This window comes from Rattus norvegicus, chromosome 5, assembly GCF_036323735.1.
Source record: "Rattus norvegicus strain BN/NHsdMcwi chromosome 5, GRCr8, whole genome shotgun sequence".
Taxonomy (NCBI): domain Eukaryota; kingdom Metazoa; phylum Chordata; class Mammalia; order Rodentia; family Muridae; genus Rattus; species Rattus norvegicus.
Window position 1 is genome coordinate 153,137,650 of NC_086023.1, and position 7,336 is coordinate 153,144,985.

The 7,336-nt window shown below is 52.3% G+C and overlaps 2 long non-coding RNA genes across 2 annotated transcripts; one reads left to right on the forward strand and one right to left on the reverse strand.

Annotated features, from left to right (window-relative positions):
- Nucleotides 1-661: 661 nt before the first annotated feature.
- On the reverse strand, nucleotides 662-3,400 carry LOC134479040 (uncharacterized). The gene is made up of 2 exons (XR_010051996.1): nucleotides 2,377-3,400; nucleotides 662-1,607 (listed from the first exon to the last, which is right to left on the reverse strand). It is a non-coding gene; the product is annotated as an uncharacterized LOC134479040 (long non-coding RNA).
- Nucleotides 3,401-3,620: 220 nt separating this feature from the next.
- Nucleotides 3,621-7,122, forward strand: 1700029M20Rikl (RIKEN cDNA 1700029M20 gene like). The gene is made up of 2 exons (NR_185228.1): nucleotides 3,621-3,883; nucleotides 4,623-7,122. It is a non-coding gene; the product is annotated as an RIKEN cDNA 1700029M20 gene like (long non-coding RNA).
- Nucleotides 7,123-7,336: the final 214 nt, after the last annotated feature.

Here is a 7,336-nt window from a genome sequence, read left to right on the forward strand (position 1 = left end):
CTAGCAAGACACTGGAAAGTTACCATAAGAGTAGGGGACTCTCAGGGCGGAGACCAAGGCAAGGAGCTGACAAGGCTGCAAAGGTCTATCAGAGCCTTCCTGCTTTCTGCCCCGCCATCCTGCTCCAGCAGCCTCTGTGAGAACAGGCCTGGTCCCCAGCTTCATAGCCACCCCCTCTCCCTGTTGCAAGAGTAGGCTGAGGCTATCCCAGAGCACTCCTCTCATCCTGCTTGGGTCGGCTGGAATAGAATTCGCTCCTAAGTCCGCTGTCCATGAGGTAGGTGAACTAAGGGTCAGGCTGGCCGATCTAAGTGACTCCGGCTCAGATCTGTATCCGTCAGCCAAAAGGCTACATACAAAGGATCGAGCTAACCCCAAGGTATTTACTGCTAGGGTTCTTAGATGGAGGGAGCCCAGATCCAGGGAGGTTGAGTCAGTTTCCCAGCGTCGAAGGCTGGGATCTGAAGCCAGATCTGATGACTTTACAACCCTGGCTTGTCTTACAACCCTGGCCTGTCACCGGGCCAAGCTGCCTCCCATCCACACCTACCGGCAGAGTACCGCTGTGAGGCTCAACAATGGGGTCAAACATCCGAAATCACGCCCGAAGCTCCAGCACACCAGATGATCGATTACAGACATAGAACAGAACCGCAGAGGGGAAGAGACTGGAAAATTTTATGGCCCCTTGCCACACCCGATTCCTGTCCCCGGTCTTCTCCATTCCTGTGAAGGCGGACAGCCCTCAGGCAGCCCATCCCTCCCAAGGTGGGCAGTAAAGGAATTTTCCCTTCTGGAACCAATGGTGGTTTCATAACAAGGGCTGTGTCCCATGGGCTTTCTGAGCCACCCACTCGCTGTCTCTATCAGCTGACAAAGTGACCAGAGTCCCTGCAGCAGACTCAGCCAGGACCAAGTCTTTCTGCCTCTCCTTGCCCAGGGTGCAAGAAGACAGGTCAGAAGAGAGGAAGTGAATCTTGGCACAGGAGGGCAGCCCGACTCTAGGGCACAGAGGCAGGGGAGTCTGGCTAGAGAAAGCCCTTTCCCAGATGCCAGGGGAGGATGTCAGACAACAGGAGAGGTGACCGATTCACAAGCGTAGGTCTGGCTGCTGGCTGACTCAGCTGTGCAATGTCTCGCCCGCTCCTCGTGATTACTAATAATTGCTCTTAGAAGCGGGCTGACACAGTGACCCACCACGTGTACTTCTGAATCGGATAGGCAGGGGTAGGGCCTGATGCCGCTTCTGTCTCACTGGGGGACTTTAATTACTTCAACGACCTGACCCTCAGTTGCCACATCTGTCCAGAGAAACGACTGTGCCTCATTCCCAGGATGTCTGTGGGCAGCGGGGGGGATGGCTGCAGAGGCTTCAGCAGCCGACGAGTTAGCGGGGCCTCAGTTGGGACCACAGGGGCCTTGCTACTGAGATGGAATAGAATGTAGAATGCACGGGGGAAGCCCTCAGGGAGGATACGGATGCAGAAAGGTGCAGAAGGACATGGCGGTCTATTGCCGTGAAGAAGTGAGCTGGATGCCAACTGATTTCATTCACCCTCGTGCAAGAGCAGACTTGTGAGATGAGCTTATCGAAGTGAGTCCCCGATCTGGAGGGAAGTGTGGGATCCAGAGTCAGGTTACTTCGGAATACCCATCCCTCTTTCAGCTCAGTTTTTCAAGCTGTCAAACCCCTCCCTCCCTTCCTTCCCCTTTTCCTTCCCTCCCTATCTCCTTCCTTCCGTTCTTCCTAACTTCCCTCCTTTTTTCCCCTCCCTCTCTCCCTGTCTTCCCTTCCTTTCTCTTTCCCTTCCTATCTCCTTCCTTCTGTCCTTCCTAAATGACTTCCTTCCTCCCCTCCCTCCCTCTCTCCTTCCTTCCTTCCCTTTCTCCTTCCTTACCTCCTTCCTTCCTTCCTAACTTACTTCCTAATTTCCCCTCCCTCCCTCCCTCCCTCTCTCCCTGTCTTCCCTTCCTTTCTCTTTCCCTTCCTATCTCCTTCCTTCTGTCCTTCCTAAATGACTTCCTTCCTCCCCTCCCTCCCTCTCTCCTTCCTTCCTTCCCTTTCTCCTTCCTTACCTCCTTCCTTCCTTCCTAACTTACTTCCTAATTTCCCCTCCCTCCCTCCCTCTCTCCCTGTCTTCCCTTCCTTTCTCTTTCCCTTCCTATCTCCTTCCTTCTGTCCTTCCTAAATGACTTCCTTCCTCCCCTCCCTCCCTCTCTCCTTCCTTCCTTCCCTTTCTCCTTCCTTACCTCCTTCCTTCCTTCCTAACTTACTTCCTAATTTCCCCTCCCTCCCTCCCTCCCTCTCTCCCTCCTTCCCTCCCTCTGCTTAGCCCCTAGACGTTAGACTAGAAAGTACAGAAAGCACGTTCCCACCCACTCTCCAAGAAGCAACCCAGGCACAAGAACAGATGATATCGCTGTGGCCTTGTCCTGGGGACCCCAGGACGGGAAAACATTTGTCAAGTCAGACATCCTTGGTACTGGAATAGCTGCGCTGATATGGTTGCGGCTTTGTCCCAGGAACTCCAGGACGAGAAACATCTGCCTGGTCAGGTATCCTTGGCACCGAAATAGCTGAGCTAATGAAGCTGTGTGACCTTGTGGGGACTATACAGACTGTGTGTTCCTGCTGTTCCGGGCTTTTCACATCCCTCCTGCGTGAGGACCGTGTCGAGCCCCAGTGCACTGGTATCCCAAGTAAACCTCTTGTTTTTACATCAAGAGTGAGTCCCGTGTGTTCGTGGGGTGGTGGGTGTCCTCAGGACTGGAGTGAGAGTCTCCTCAATCTGAGGGTCTTTCATCATCAGCCCGTACATATATCATGGCCTACCGTGTTAAGAAGATATGTCTATCCTATGGTTCTAGGCTTGCAGTGGACCAAGAGAACATGTGTGAAATAGCCAGCCACACCAGACCCGAATGTGAGGCTCAGTTAGATTTTTCTGGTGTTTGAAACAGGGTCTTGGTATGTAGCTCAGGCTGGCCTTTGAATTTCCAATCTCCCTTCCTCCGGCTCCCCTTGGAACACAAACCCAAGCTCAAATCTGAGCTAGGGTATTCGTGCTTGTGTGTCTGAGGAAGCCACTTCACCCCCTGGGCCTAGGAGATGAAGCCTGTGGTCCTGCCAGCACCAGTCCTTGGTAGGTTGTGCGAGACAGAAAGCTTAAGAAACAGAAGAGAGGCGGGACTTGGTATCTTTTCTGGGGTAGAAGGTGATTGGAGTCGGGGAGTGCTTCTAGTCCAACGACAATCCACTAGGGGCCTCAAGAGTCTGGCTGGGTGTGAGGGTGGCCAGATGCTGTCCCCTCCAACACTCACAAAGACCAAAGGCCAGAAGCACCATTTCTGGAAACTTCCAACACAATTTTGCTGCCCCCACCCCCAGTTCTTGCAAAGCTCTGATTGGACCTCCTGTGACCACATGGCCCAGTAGCGAGCTCTCCTATTGGGCAGAGCCCACACAGACCCGCCTCCCTTTAACACTTTAAGCCAATCAGCTGAAGCAGCACCATGGGTCTCCTTGGAAACAGCCCACCTGCCAGTCTGAAAGAGACCGTTTTCTTTCAGGGTTGGGGGAGTTAACGGTTTGACCGGACTCTCTCGCTTAAGTCCCACTTCTTCAGGGTCATTCGACTCGCAAGTTGACTCGGCTCCTCCCTCACACCCATGCTTAGGGGGCCGTGGCCAGCATGGTGCCATCCATAGTCCTGGTACAGAAATCACGTGTCCGGCAGCGTGACCAACCGCTGAAGCAAGGCAGGAGGAATGGCTGGAAGCCTAGATGGGATTTAAGAATGGCTCCTATGATCGCAGCATCAGAGGAATGTCAAGGTCATGGGGATACAGAACACACTTTAAGGGAGAAAAGGACCGCTGTGAGGTATGAACAAAGTAGATAGTGTTCTGCCCTGGAGCAGGTAGGGCCACCCCGTGACTACCATCGAGACTTGAAGTACACGATCCTCCCAAGAGCTTTCTCAGTGGGCGAAGGGGGACATCATGGTCAGGAGCACAGAGCTCAGAGTGAGTCCACATTGTCGCGAATGCCCATTCTTGTTCTTACATTTCCAAGCTCCAGGGCTTCAGCAACCTGCTTCGTGCGGTAGCTCTAAGCTTTTCACGGGGCTCCTGAAAGTGGCTCAGAGCTCTGTGTCTAGCAAGGGAGGTTATGATTCCTTCTCCAGTGATCAGACCCTCAGGTCAACCCAGGGTGAGTTCTAGACTCCCCAAGGACACACCTGGAGCGACACTCTCATTTCCTTGAGCGACCTGCTTGTCACTCAGAATCGTTAAGAGAGCGGATGGAGCAGATAAACCCACCCGGGCTTTCAAAGCCTTAATTCGGTTTTCTGGTACCCGAATCCTGAGGCATCACTTCTTTCTTACCCAGATTTCTGCTGGGGTAATGCTGCCAGTACTGTGTTCCTGCCCTGTCTGCTGGCTCTGGCCTGGGCTGACCCTCTCTGCACGAGATAGACCCATCCATCCCTTTAGCAGTTCAGAAAGAGAGGCGGATCATGTGTCCTCTGTCACTAGGAGTAGCCAGTTCACCACCACAACATAAAGGTTTTCAGCCACTGAATCCTCAAGTGTTTCTCAACTCCAACTCTCTCCCCTAGGGATCTCTGGAGCAAGCGCCTATACTCTCTTGGCAACTTTCCTCGATGTCCGGTTCCGGTGTGCCCCTTCTACTTTTGAGCATCGCCGTCTACTCGTCCTTGAAGAATGCCAGCAAGAAGAAAATTGCTCTGCCATTGGCAATCACATCTCATCCCAACCTTACCGTACTTATCCTAGACTGGGATCTTCCAGGACCAGATCTGTGTCTGATTCACCTCTGTGTTCCCAAAATTGAGTACCAGGTGGTACAAGGGTGGCTCCCCACCCCTATTTGAAGAGTGGATATATGTGGGGCCCATCTCATTCGCTGGGTTCTAGGCTCTAGGGTGTTTTCATCCTAACAGGAAACTGATCTGGCCTAGGGTGTTGTCTGCAAGTCACCCATTGGCACCATTGCCTTTTCCGGTCACGGTTTCTTAATGTAGTACTGGAAGTTCATGTATTCTCCCCAAAAGGGTAGGCAAAGTTTTCAAGAGTTTGTGGGTAGTTTTCTGGTGGTGGGGGTCAGCAGCAGACTCCATCAGAATTCAGCGGGGTTGTGAGAAGAGACCGGAAAAAGGGTATAGGGATAAAAGTAGTTCCCAGAAGTATTTGGCAGACACCCCCTGCCCTCCGTCCCTGCCCCCGCCCTCGCCCCTGCCCCTGCCCCTGCCCCTGCCCCGGCCCCGGCCGGCCTTTTGCATCTCCCGGAAGTACACATTTGCTGTTGTCCTCCGGCGTGGGAAGATCCCTGAGCTCCAAGGGCGTATGTCATTGTTCGGCCCTTTGGAAAGTTCTAAAACTGGGACGTGTCCCTTGCACGCACATTGTGCCTCCTATGGTATGAGCGCCCTTCAAAGGCATTCGCTGCTTTCACACAGCTCTGGATCTTTTCGAGGTTCCTTTAGAAGCCCCATTCACTGGGGCTTCCTGACCAGGGCCTGGTGCGCACTAGGCAAGCTCTCCACTCTTCAGCCCCAGCACCATTTCTCCCTGAGGTCTCTTCCCAAGCTTGCTTGCTTTTCCTTCAGGCCTCTGCTATCCAGTCTCCAGGCCAACTACCTGCTAGACCACAGCCTGAGCAGCGAGCATCCCCAACACCTGCTTCAGCACACTGCTGGGCTGATCCTGATTTTCAAGACACGTTTGTGGTCCTTTAACTGTTAGGGCGACTGACAGATTGTGGTCTCCCAGAAGATGGGCACCACGCTTGCTCGCTCCTTCTCTCCGTTCTTTATCTGTGGCCTAGCACAGGGTATGCATGCCATAGGTGCTAAATAAATGAGCAGGAACAAGAAAACAGTCTTGTTTTCACAGACTGGAGCGGCCATAGCTGAACCGGTTTCTTGGATGCTTTTTTTCTAGTGGGCGTGCAGCATGCACCGGGATGTCTTGTTTGCATAAGTGGTATTAGGTGGCCATTCTGGGGCTCAAAGGGAGAGCTTTGTTCCTCACTTCTCTGCAGACCCAGGGAAGGAGCTCAGCTACGGAGACTCTGAACCCAGGCAGTCTGGATTCAAATCTCAAAGTAACTCTATTGCCCTGAGCATGTTGATCTCTTTGTGCCCCTCTAACACAGGGATGATAACAGTCCCTACTTCCTAGGCCACTTAGGGAACTGAAGGAAAAATCGTGTATTTGTAACCTAGAGAAGGACATAGTCAGTGCATGGCTGTCATCAGTGGCCACACAATTCAAATATCTTCTGCCTTTTGCCTTTCAATAATATGTCCAAAGCTTAGAGGCCTTCACTTCAGTTCCTTGACTCTTACTTACTAGCCCAAGTAACGGGCTCATACGAGGTCATTTCCAACCTGTGGGCCCTGCGTTGTTAGCTGGAAGGACCTGTCTGAGCCCCGTCTCTGGTGCACGTGGGGCAAATCTTAGTTTCAGCAAAACGGCCATAGTTACATGCCAGTCTTGGGTCTTGGAGTTTTCTTATTCCTGGAGCAAGCCTCAAAAACCTCCTCAAGCCAGAAGCCTGATGGGAGAATTCATTAATGCCCTCATCCGACCCTTGAGAATGAAAAAGGGTCAGGGAAAGAAGCCAGATTTGCTGAGCGTCGACCATAACCCTTGGCATCCTACACATGTTGCCTCTAGTGAGCCTTCACATCAGCCTGAGGGACCCAGGAGCCTGCAGAGGAAGCCTACGACTTAGAAATCGTAGGCCACCGTGTGGACTTCTGCTCACGTCTTCACTTTTGTTAGAGGAGGCTCTGGAATGATGTTTGTGGTAATGGAAAAGTTCTGTATCTTGATTGTGGTGATGATTATATGTGATAAGCTCTCATAGGAGCGTGTGCCCCTGAGCACACAGACTGCGTGCTGAGGAGAAGCCTCTGGACTCTGAAGGCTTCTGAGTTCATGAAATTGTACTGCAGCCAACTTGGCTGGCTTCAAGGACTGTGGTCACATTGGATGTCGCTAAGGGGAAGCTGGGGAAGGGTCCATTGAACCCTCTTATCTCTACTATTCCTTGTGAGCCTTAAACTGGAATAAAATATTTGAAAAATGCAATCATTAAGAAAGTGAGGGGATGGGGGTGGAGGTTGCACATACTGCTTTTTCCAGAGGACCTGAGTTCCTTTCACAGCACCCATATGAGGCAGCTTATGACTGCCTTCGACTCCAACACTTGGGGATCTGACGCCCTCTTCTGTCCTCTACAGGAACTGCACTCAGGTGCATCCCTCCCCAAGGACGTATGTAAACATAACCTAAAATGTTTAAA